General features: G+C 51.1%; 1 protein-coding gene and 1 non-coding gene across 3 annotated transcripts in view; one reads left to right on the forward strand and one right to left on the reverse strand.

The window, feature by feature from the left end:
- Bcor (BCL6 corepressor) overlaps positions 1-12,339 on the reverse strand; it is a 91,913-nt gene that overhangs the window by 69,582 nt on the left and 9,992 nt on the right. The window lies entirely within an intron of this gene.
- On the forward strand, positions 10,862-10,935 carry Trnag-ccc (transfer RNA glycine (anticodon CCC)). The gene has a single exon. It is a non-coding gene; the product is annotated as a tRNA-Gly (tRNA).

Raw genomic sequence — 12,339 nt, forward strand, 5'->3', positions numbered from 1 at the left:
CAGGAAACTCTCCCTGAAACCCCAACTTGGCTCCCTTTACCTGAGGTCCCTTTTTTGGCACTGGAGACTGAATCGAGTGGTGCTTCCCCACAGGGTCTCACTAAGTTGCTGAGGCTGGCCTCCAATTTGAGATCCTCCTGCCTCAGCCTCGAGTCACTAGGATTGTAGGCATTTGCCACGGTGCCCAGCTCACTTGAGGTCCTTGGATGGTCTACTTGCAGCCAGCAACCCCCTGAAATGGTGTCAACACGGAGGTCCCAGAAGGCATAGGCCACAAATGTTTTTGAAATGGTAATCCATACCCTTTGCTTTGCAGATGAAGAAACCGAGGCCTGTGGATTTGAACACGTCCCCGGTGTGCCTGGCTTCCCCGTCGGGCTCTGGGCTGCTAGGACACAAGACCCACGCTATCTGGCTGCAAGAAGCCAGGGCAGAACCTCTTGCTGGCATTTGCTGTCCTGAAGCTGCTGGACCCTTCATAGCACCCTGTGGAAGGTCACCGTCTTCTCAGATTATCTATTCCTTGAAGGCAGGATCGCACGGCTGATGTTTGTTTTGCTTTACCAGGGATGGAACCCAGGGGTGCTTAACCACTGAGCCACATCCCCAGCCCTTTTTGTATTTAATTTAGAGACAGGGTCTCGCTGAGTTGCTTAGGGCCTTGCTAAATTGCTGAGGCCAGCCTCAAATTTGCGATCCTCCTGCCTCAGCCTCCTGAGCTGCTGGGATTACAGGTGTGCGCCCCGGTGCCCGGCTGGGGTAGCTACCTTTTCATGTTCCTTTACTCTTTGCGGCCATGCCTGTACACTTCCAGCTGAGGGACTCCACGGCTCTGGCTGCCCAGTGAGCTGCTTCCTCCTCTGCGGGAAGGACCACGGACGCCGCCACGCGGGGTGTTAACTGGCTTGTGGTCAGGCCTGTGGCTGGATATTCTTAGCAGCCTTCAGTCCCTCTTCCCAAGAATTCAAAGTGCCCTGTCACTAGGGCTTAGATCTCTCACCGCCGGGGCAGAGAGGTTTTCTATTTCCAGGCCAGGCAGGCAAGTCACAGTACAGAGTGTCACAGTGCTTGCTTAAAAGGCCCAAGCTTTGGGGCACGGCCCAGCGACACACTTAGCCTGTTGCTACCCACCACCGCCCTGGGCCTGACTGACCGGCCAGACTGTTTGGAAAACACGTTCTGGTTTAGCAGCGCTGCTTGGTATGGCAGGCGCTTTGGCCGCAGCAAACAGTCACCACGTGTGACCTCATTCCTCGGGCCTGAGGCAACGCTGACAGGCGCGCTTACTCATCTTTTTTTTTTTTGATACTGGGGATTGAACCCAGGGCACTTGACCCCTGAGCCACCTCCCCAGCCCTATTTTGTATTTTATTTCGAGACAGGGTCTCGCTGAGTTGCTGAGGGCCTCGCTAAGTTGCTAAGGCTGGTTTTGGACTCACAATCCTCCTGCCTCAGCCTCCAGAGTCGCTGGGATGACAGGCGTGCGCCACCATGCCCGGGTGGACACTTAGTAACCTTCCTTTAAAGACATCTGTGGGGGTCAAGCAGTGATTTACACCAGAGCTGTGGTGAGTAATTCCCATCGGGTCTTCCCCTCCATCCCTGGGTGAATCCTCCTTTGGGATAAACTTGTGTCCCTCCTTTTCAGGGGGTGAGCAAGCTGGGGGGGTGGCAAGGGGTGGGGACAGTGGTTGAGAAAGTGTCCAGGGGACCTTCCGAAGAGCACTGGGGGACGGCTGGGTGTCCAGTCAGCTGAGCGCGCAGCTGCCATCGACGCGTGGCAGTGAGCACAGCTCTGCTTGCTGGACCCTGAGCTGTGAACCGTGTGAGCTCCCCTGACTGCCTTTTCTGCTTTCCTTCCACACTCTCTCATTTCCCTTGGGGGTGGCGATGTCTGTGGCTGTGTCTTCCTTCCATTTACCTGGCTCTGGAGTGCTGGGGACACAGCCCAGGAGGGACACGCAGGATGGGGAGCCGAAAGCTCCCGTGCTGTGTGTTGGGGTGCTGGTGAGGGAGGAGGTGCAGGGCAAGTAGAGGTGCTAACGCTCTCCCAGGACCACGCTGGCACCCACCCACAGCCTGCGAGCCAAGTTCAAGGTCAAAATCCTGCTTCTTCCAGGGTGTGATGAGGCAGCTGTGGAATAGCTTCAGGGGGAGGGACAGGGGACTTGGAGGGTAGGAATACGCCCCGGAGAAGCTGTGATAAAATCGATTCTATTTCACAAGTGCTTCTTAAACAGTCCCCAGATGGTCAGGCTGGTGGCGCACACCAGCAATCCCAGCAACTCAGGAGGCAGAGGCAGGAGGATGGCAAGGTGGAGGCCAGCCTCAACCCCTTAGCGAGACCCTGTCTCAAAATAAAAAATAAAAGGGCTGGGGGTGTAGGTGAGCGGCAGAGCACCCGAGTTCCATCCCCAGTGCCTTGAAAACAAGAAAACCAAAACCAAAAGGCCTAGGTGTGAATCAAGGGCTCTGCAACTAGTAGGACACCCTGTGCAGGGAGCCTGCTCTGGGAAGGGCCTGCCAGGCGTCTTAGGGAAACATCCGGTCGGGCGAGAGCGGCGGGGCTATGCCTGGGTGGCAAGGGCGGGCGTGGCCAGCCGGGCTTGTCCTGTTCTGAGACTCCACCCGCCCAGTCCACTCGAGAGCACCTGAATGAGTGGGAAGAGACGGGGCGAATGAAGGCAGGCGAGGTGGCCCCCGGCAGCTGCCTGGAAAAGGGGTCCGACTGCAGGGGACACTGAGTCTGGAGGACACAAGGGCCTAGAGCTGCAGCTTTTCCTCACAAACCTTGAAATGGGCAAATAAGAGAGCAGAGACAGCCCAGGGTCACCTCAAGAAGTCCTTAAACATGGCCACAAATTCTGTTTTTTTTTTTTTTTTTTTTTTTTTTTTGGATACCAGGGATTGATCCCAGGGGCGCTTATCCACTGAGCCACATCCTCAGCCCTTTTTATTTTTTATTTAGAGACAGGGTCTCACCAAGTTGCTTAGGACCTCACTAAGTGGCTGAGGCTGGCCTCCAATTTGGGATCCTCCTGCCTCAGCCTCCCAGAGTGTCTGGGATTACAGGCATAGCCGGCTGGCCACAAACACTTGAACTCTTTTTTTTTTTTTGTGTGTGTGTGTGTGTGTGTGTGTGTGTGTGTGTGGTGCTGGGGATGGAACCCAGGGCCTCGTGCTTACAAGGCAAGCACTCTACCAACTGAGCTATCTCCCCAACCCTGAACTCTTGATAACACTTCCCACCAAGGCGTGTGTGTTACAAGCTGAAGTCTTAAGGCCCCAGGACCTCAGAATGTGACCTTATTTGAGAATATGGCCCTTCCAGAGGTAATTAAGTGAAAATGAGGCCAGGAGAGTGGACCCTAACCCACTGTAACAGGTGTCCTCATAAGGAGAGGAGGTGGGCTGGGGAGATAGCTCAGTTGGTAGAGTGCTTGCCTTGCAAGACGAGGCCCTGGGTTCAATCCCCAGCACCGCAAAAAAAAAAAAAAAATAAAGTTAGGACAGGCCTAGAGCACAGAGGGAAGACCATGTGAACACGGGGGACAAGCGTGGCCATCTATGAGCCAACAAGAGTGGCCTCAGAAGGAACCAGCCCTGCCCACACCCTGATCTCAGATTTTCGGCCTCCCAAACTGTGAGCAAATACATCTCCATGGGTTAGGCCTCCAGGCGGAGGTACTTTGGTGACACCTATGCCCCCTTCCCTGGAATCCAGGCTGGCCTACTGACTTGTTCAGACCCAGAGAATGAACAGAAGTGCTACCGTGTGACTTCTGCAATGAAGCCTTCCGAAGCCTTGCAGCTTCTGGCTTTGTCCTCTGGGATGGTTCCGCGTCGGCCACATAAGGAAGCCAGTCTCACGTACTGGAGGACTTGAGACCACAGGAAGAGAGCTGCAGTTCATCGCAGCTGACGGCTGGTACCAACTGCCATCCTGGACCTCCCCACAGCTGTCCCCTTGCTGATTCCAGCTGTGAGTTAGCCCACTGTGCCCAGCACAGCCACTGCCCTGCCAAGTACCCAACTGCAAGGGAGAGAAATTGCTGTTGCTTTTAGCCACTATGGTGTAGGATGTGTCTCAGCCCATTTTCTGTTGCTATAACAAAACTCCCGACAACAGGTCATTTATGAAGAATAGGAGTATATTGGGCTCACCGTTCTGGAGGCCAGGAAGTTCAAGAGCATGGCACCAGCATCTGCTTGAAATCTGGCGAGGGGCATCACAGAGAGAACAGCAAGCACGCTAGACCTAGCTCTGGTTTCCCTCCCCTGCTTTTTTTGTACTGGGGATTGAATTTAGGGGTACTTTACCACTGAGCTACACCCCCAGTCCTTTTTATTTTTACTTTGAGATAGGGACTCCCTAAGTGGCTGAGGCTGGCCTTGAACTTGTGATCCTCCTCCCCAGCTTCTTGAGTCACTAGGATTATCAGCATGCACCACTGCACCCAACTTCTTCCTCTTATAAAGTCACCAGTCCCATTGTGGGAATCCCACCTTGGAGGCCTTATCTAATCCTAATTATCTCCCAAAGGCCTCACCTCTAATCAACAGGAATTTTGGAATTAAGTTTCCAACACATGAAATGTGAGCACCATATTCAGACCATAACAGGCTGGTTTGTTACACGGCTATAGCAAACTGTTACATCTCATGGAAACATACTGTTGAGAAGTTTCCATCCAGAAGTTTTGGAAGCAAGCATGTTTTTGTGAATATTGGGGAAGATCTTCAATGAAATGAGAAGAACTTTTATCTAAACCATTTCTTTCCTAAGGGTGTCCCCGCTTCCCCCACCCCCCAGTCTCCCACTGTTTTCAATTCCAGGGTGCAGAAGAGAAGTAATTCTCAGGAGAGGAAGGGAAGGGGGAATGCCTCCCTCAGTCATCAGGGGAAAGAAGGGAGACCCTCCATTTCTTTATCTGCTTCTAATAATAAACATCTGCTTGTGCAAGTCAAATCCCCAGATGTCCATTAATCAAACGCCCTCTCTAGGGTTGGGGCCGTAACTCAATGGTGGAGCACTTGCTAGCATGCATGAGGCCCCAGGTTCCACCTCCAGCACCACAAAGAAAAACAATAAAACACCCGGATATACAGCCATAGAATCACTCTGGAAGTAACCACCACTTATTAAGCACCTACTAAGGTGCATACTTCATGCATCCCCTAATTTAATCCTTAAGGAAGTAATGTCTACCTATGGCATTAGTCACAAGTATGAACCTATTTTATAGATGATAAAATCGAGACTCAGAGATGTTAAGTAACTCTCCTAAGGTCACAGAGCTAGTTAGCCTGGGCTCCCCATCCATCTTTCCTTTCTCCCAAGGTATGATGCTTAAGGAGGCGACTTAAGGAGGACAGGGATTTGTGTCCTAGTGAGCAGAAGTAAATAGAATCAGGCCATAAAATGGGGGCCAGGCCTCAGGGGTGGGCTGGGTTCAGGCCAGGTACAGAAGGGAGGGAGCCAGGCACGGTGACGCAGGCTGATTCCAGCGGCTCAGGAGGCTGAGGCAGGAGGATCGTGAGTTCAAAGCCAGCCTCAGCAGCTTAGCGAGGCCCTAAGCAACTCAGCAGAACCTGCCTCTAAATAAAATACAAAAAAGGGCTGGGGGTGTGGCTCAGTGGTAAAAGGGACCCTGGGTTCAAAACCCAGCATAAAAAAGGATAAAAAGTTAAAAAAATTAAAACAAACAAACAAACAGTGTGAGCAAGAGAAGGCAAGGTCCCTTCACCAGTGCCAGCAAATCGCCAAGGCCCCAAATGGCCTTTCCATGTGTTGTCCTGCCTGTCCTGTACCCGTTGGGCAAATCCTACCCATTCTGGCGCTGAAGAGACCCAGCCTCCTCCTCGGGCCTCTCCATCCTGAGGTACCTGGGATGCAGCCTGGAGCCCCAAAAGACAAGAAAGGAAGCCACTGTCCTCGCCCCCGGGAGCCCAGGAGCTGGCCCTAGGCGTCTCTGTCTGAGCTATCCTCAGCTCCCCAACTATCAGGGAAGGGACCCACTCATGAGCACGGGGCAGGAGAACCAAGGCTCCGAAAGCTACTGTCCAGCGGCTGCTCGGTGCAGCGGCACCACACGGGCGGGCCTCCCGGGCCCGAGCAGGGTGTCTAGCCCCGACTCAGCCCGTGTTCCCATCCCGAGTCCAAGGAGCTGCTGGTTGAGATCAGGGCCAGGGGCAGGGTTGACATGAGGGTCACAGGGACCACGGGAGACCCTGCGGATCTCACTGCCTCTATACCCCAAAACTCTTTGGGGAGCTGAGTTGGTTCAGAGGGGCCCTGCAGTTAACCACCCAGTGGGATGAGAAATGACTAGAAATGAAGACAGATTATCCCTCTGCCCACCCCTACGGCCCAGTGCACACGAAGCAGCACAGCTGGGAAGGTAGCATCGGGCTCCAGCCTTGCCCTCTGAACTTCCAGAGCCTCCCCGTAGAAGAAGGGGCACTCACGTGTGTCCACACGCCATCACACTGAATGCTCATGACCTCACAAGACATTGTGGCAGTTTTTTGTTTTGCTTGTTTGTTTGTCGGGGATACCAGGGATTGAACCCAGGGGCGCTTAACCCCGAGCCACCTCCCCAGCCCTTTTTGTATTTTATTTAGAGACAGGGTCTCACTGAGTTGCTTAGGGCCTCGTCATTGCTGAGGCTGGCTTTGAACTTGCGATCCTCCTGCCTCAGCCTCCCAAGCTGCTGGGATGACAGCCCTGTGCCACCGCGCCCAGCACTGTGGCAGTTTTAAACACATCTGCAAGCAATTTGAAACTCTTGCCACCTGAACACCTAGGTGCGCACGGGACTGTTTTCAACGCAACAGAAGTGACTCTGTGCGACTCGTAGGGCCAAGTCAGAAAAGGCCATATGCTTCCTTCCCAGCTCTCTTGGGGCATCCACTCTAGAGACATCAGCATGAAGTCAGCCGCCACAGCACAAAGTCACATCCTGATGTCCCATCGGACAGCTCAGCAGAGCTCCCGGCCAACAGCCAGCCTTCAGATGGCCCGTCGTATCTGACTACACACAAGACACCCTTTTGAGAAGTACCCAGCAGAGCCCTTCCCAGAATTCCCGACCCACAGAAATGTGAACCGAACAGAGCAGTTGTTTTAAGGGGCAAAGTTCCGGAGCTGTTTCTTTGCACGGTTCTAGTCATAGGAAGAGATTGGGTTGTTCCCAATTCACAGAAGGTGAAACTGAGGCCCCGAGGATGGAAGAAGCATTTGCCCCTGGCCACACCTGGCAACTGGCAGAGAGGAGACTAAAACCTGGTCTGAAATCAAATCACATCCCCTCCTCACCGCACTGCTCCCTGACATTTTGTCACTTCCAGGGAGAGAACATTCTTTTCAGATTCAACGAGTTTTCAAACCTGGCCGTGCGTCAACGTCAGCTGTGGTGAGTGAGAAAGACAGAGATTGCCAGGGCCTACCAAGTCCAAATTTTCAGCCTGCAGCCAGGATCTGCATTCTAGACTGGCACCCCGGCAGCCTTGAGGCAACTGGTCTCTGAACCACCCGTGGGCCACCGAGCTCAGTCAGGTTATTATAAAACAATGAGGAGGGACCAGGAAGACTTTCTGCCACAAGGGTGTCCCATTCCTGGTATGTGCTCATGGGATTAAATTGAGACATTTTAAAAAAACGTTTTTGGTACTGGGCATGGAACCCAGGGGCCTTAACCACTGAGCCACACCCCCAGCCCTTGTTATGGTTTATTTGGAGACAGGGTCTCACCAAGTTGCTTGGGCCTCGCTACATTGCTGAAGCTGGGCTCCAACTTGCAATCCTCCTGCCTCAGCCTCCCGAGCTGCTGCAATTACAGGTGTGTGCCCCTGCGTCCGGTCCCTTCTTTATTATTTATCTATTTTTTAAAATATTTTTATTAGTTGTTGATGAACCTTTATTTATTTATACGTGGTGCCTCACACATGCTAGTGCTAGAGAAGGGACCGAGGGCTTCACACACGCTAGGCAGGTGCTTTGCCACTGAGCCACATCCCGCCCCAATGTTTAGACGGTCTTGACCTTAACAGCTCTGTGGCCCCTGCCTCTAAGAACTTACAGCTGAGCCGAGGAGATAAGATATGAAGTCCTTTCACAACAATTGAAAGATAAGTCTGCGGCTATCACAGTAAGCACAGAGACAACGGGGCAGAATTGGGCTTAATCATGGCCACTAGCTTGGGACGGGCTCCGTGGAAGAGGTGGCAGCCTGGAGCTATGAGCGGGGAGGCGGACTGCAGGTGGCCCAGGGCTAGAGGCGACAGCAGGGCGTCGTGGGCTGGGGGAGCCTGGCCCTTCCTGCAGTGTGAGCTGTGGAACCAGAGGCACGCCAGAAGCAGATTAGGGAGGGGCCTAGGGACCTAAAACTTGCTCCAAATTTTGATTTTTCTCAGTTTCCAAAAGCTACTGTCATTAAGGATCAAGTAGTACATTTTCGATTTTACTGAAATTTCAAAGAAAACCAGACTTCTCTTTCCCAGAGCATTTTTCTTATGACAGTTTTATTGAAGACATTGGGAGAATGTGAAAGGAAGAAGAAAAAAAAAAATCCAACCTTTGTTTCTGCCCTTCAGGGACTTAAAATCTAATAGGGTACACCAGAATGCCTAAAAGGACAAAGAAAATTCCAAGTGCTGTCAAGGACTCTCGGACTTGGCTGATTGCAGGAGAAGTCGACACAATGGCTTTAAGGAACTTCAGCGGTCTCTATGAAAGCTGAAAATCGGCTGGGGCTGCAGGTGAGGGGGAGAGCGCTTGCCTGGCATGCAGGAGCCTGGGCTCATCCCAGCATAGCATCAAAAAGAAAGAAAGAAGTCAGGTGCACAGGTGCACACCGGTGATCTCAGCGACTCCAGAGGCTGAGGCAGGAGGATCACAAGTTCAAAGCCAGCCTCAGCAACTTAGCGAGGCCCTCAGCAACTCAGTGAGACCCTCTCTCAAAATTAAAAATTAAAAAAGAGCTGGGCACGGTGGTGCATGCCTGTAATCCCAGCAGCTCAGGAGGCTGAGGCAGGAGGATCACAGGTTTGAAGCCAGCCTCAGCAACTTAGGGAGGCTGTAAGCAACCTAGTGAGACCCTGTCTCTTAAAAAAAAAAAAAAAAAAAAAAAGGGACTGGGATGTGGCTTGATGGTTAAGTGTCCTTGTGTTCAACCCCCAGTACCCCCCACAAAAAAAAAGGAGGAGGAGGAGGAGAAACCGCAGCCTCGGAACATCGACATAACCTATGGCCCAGCAAGTCAATTCCTGGGTATACAAAGTAACCCGGCAGATATGCGGATGCCAAAATGCACGTGCACAAATGTTAACATTGGCATTATTAGTAGGAGCCCTAAAGCAAAACTGCCCAAATGCCCCACTGACAGTAAAATCGTAGATAAATAAAATGTGTATTCATGCAGTGAAATACGACATGGGAAAGCGAATGAATGAACCGCACCGCACGCAGTACGGATGGATCTCCTGAGCACAATGCACGGCCGAAGAAGCCAAGTCCACAGTGAAGTGCATTCTGCAGACTCCCAATCAGGCAGTGCAAACTGATGCCATTAGAAGTTAGGACAGGGCTGGGACTGTGTGACAGAGCTTCACTAGCATATATGAGGCTCTGGGGTTGGATCCTCAGCATGAGGGGCAGGGAACGGTTCCCTCTGGGGCTCTAGTACCTGGAATGAGGCCTGAGGAGATTTCTGGGGTCCTGGGGATACTTCGTTTCCTGAGCTGGGTGCTGGTTACAGAGTATGTTTTGTTTCACTAAAAAGTAAATCAACATCATCATCATCGCCTCACAGAGAATGGAGGCTAAAAGCACGAGCAGGTCTCTGGTCACAGTTGCAAAGAGATTTTCACTGAGTGAGGAACCAATGAAGCTGGGAGAGATTCAAATGTGCATAATTTCAAGATGGTGCCGTGGCGCACGCCTGTAATCCCAGCGGCTCAGGAGTCTGAGGCAGGAGGATCGAAAGTTCGAGGCCAGCCTCAGCAACTTATGGAGGCCCTAAGCAACTAAAATGAGCTGGGGATGTGGCTCAGTGGTTAAGCGCCCTTGGGTTCAATCCCCAGGAAAGAGAAAAGAAAAGGAGAAAGAAAGAAAGAAAAGAAAAGAGAAAAGAAGAGAAGAGAAAAGAAAAGAAAGAAGGACCCAGTAAGATTAAGGGAAGTTGCCAGTGAGATCGGAGACCAGGTGGCAGTTTCAGGAATACCTAACGCTCCCTCCATGTTGGCGGCTGGTCTAAAGGCGGTCCCTGTTCCAGAAAATAGATCACTGCCCAGCTTTAGAGATAGCCAAAATTCTCCCAAGAAAATGATGGTCTGAATCTCCATGGGACCCCACAGCAAACATCTTTCCCCATGTCCTGATCCCTCTGCTTACAAGATGTCAACACGGATACCGCCACCTTGAATTTTCACCCAGTGGATTCCTGTGATTGGAACCACTCTGGGCAATGGTGATTAGATTCCATTAACTGTCGGAATCAATTGAATAGCGAGCTCTCCTTCCTAAAAGGGCCAGGTTCCAGGACTTGGCTGATTGCTGAGCCCTGAAGGAATTCATTGAAGGGAGGCCGGAATTAGAAATCACTTTCTGAAGAGACATTTAGGGATCCCTCTCGCATTACTCCAAGATGGTCAGAAAAAGGAAGGGCAGGCTGGATAACCAGTGAGACTAGTTAAATGGCTAGTTAGCAGAAGACTGACATTTTTTGGACCCCACACTGTATTTGTGCCACCCCCTGACATGCTCAGAGGTTAGCAAAGAAACGTGCTGGATCTGGAGTCTTCCCTGTAGGAGAAGCCTGGGCAGGAAGAAAGGTCTCCATCAAGAGCAGCTTCGTGGGGCTGGGGATGTGGCTCAGTTGGTAGAGTGCTCGCCTCCCAAGCACAAGGCCCTGGGTTCAATCCCCAGCACCGCAAAAAAAAAAAAAAAAGACCATCTCGTGTCTCAGCACTGGAATGTGCTGCATCTTCCCGGGTTACCTGAGGTGGGTGGCAATGACTCAGAAGCCTCTGGTGCCCTAACAAACCACCTCAGGGATGCTAATGTGTAATTACTGCATGGATTTATTTAAATTCAATCTAAAACAGAATATTCCAACGAAGGCAGTCTTATCATTTGATATATGTATTTGTATATATAAATGTCACAGCGAGAGATACATAGTTTTGGTTGGAACCATCTGTTTCAGATTGCGTTACTCTTCCCAACCCTCCCCCGCCCCGATCCACGGATTCTGTCTGGTGACTTGGCAGATCATCCCACTAGAGGCGGAGCACACCTCCCCATCCCATTGGTGGACGCCACACAATGTCCTCCAGCCAATGGGATTTAGGCAGAAGTCACAGTGTCAAGTTCTAAATCAAGGACTTTCGAATCATTGTGTTTGCACTTTTGTCATCAACATGAGAAGACTATGACCCAGGTAACCTGCTAGTTCATGGAGGATGAGGGACATACGGAACAGATCTGCACACAACTCACACTCAGAACCAAACCTTGTTTGAGCACAGTCTAGATCAGCCAACCCCAAGTGACCCACAGGCATGTACATAAGAAATCAATGTTCATTGATGTTTGGGGGTGATTTGTTATACAGCATCATTGTAGCAGGAGCTGACTGATACACCACCACCTGAGCACAATTCTCTGTCAAAGCGAGACTCATACTACCTACCGTCTAAAACAAAATCCCAACTTTCTCTATTCTCTCCCCCAACCCCCCCCCCCCCTCTCTCTTGGTATTAGGGATTGAACCCAGGGGTGCTTTACTACTGAGTTACATCCCAGCCCTTTTTTATTTTGAATTTTGGGACAGGGTCTCCTAAGTTGCTTAATGACTTTCTAAGTTATTGTGGCTGGCCTTAAACTTGAGATCCTCCTATCTCAGCCTCCCAAGTCACTGGGATTAAAGGTGTGTGCCAGAGTGCCTGGCCATTCCCTTATACTTCTTTATTATTATTATTATTATTATTATTATTATTATTATTATTATTATTTTTGGTGGGAGAGGGTACCTGGCACTAGACCACTGAACCACATCCCCAGTCCTGTTTTGTATTTTATTGAGAGACAAGGTCTCGCTGAGTTGCTTAGGGCCTCGCTAAGTTGCTGAGGCTGGCTTTGAACTGGTGATCCTCCTGCCTCAGCCTCCCAAACCACTGGGATTACAGGTGTGCGCCACTGCATCCAGCTACTTCTTAATTCTTCATGACATTATCACAATCTAAAATATTCTCCCTCTCTTTCTCCCTCTCTCTGTCTCAACACACTTACTAATTCTCTTTCTCTCTGCAGTAAAATGTAGTTTTATGATGTCCAAG

The sequence above is a fragment of the Sciurus carolinensis genome, chromosome X (assembly GCF_902686445.1).
Source record: "Sciurus carolinensis chromosome X, mSciCar1.2, whole genome shotgun sequence".
In the NCBI taxonomy this organism is placed as follows: domain Eukaryota; kingdom Metazoa; phylum Chordata; class Mammalia; order Rodentia; family Sciuridae; genus Sciurus; species Sciurus carolinensis.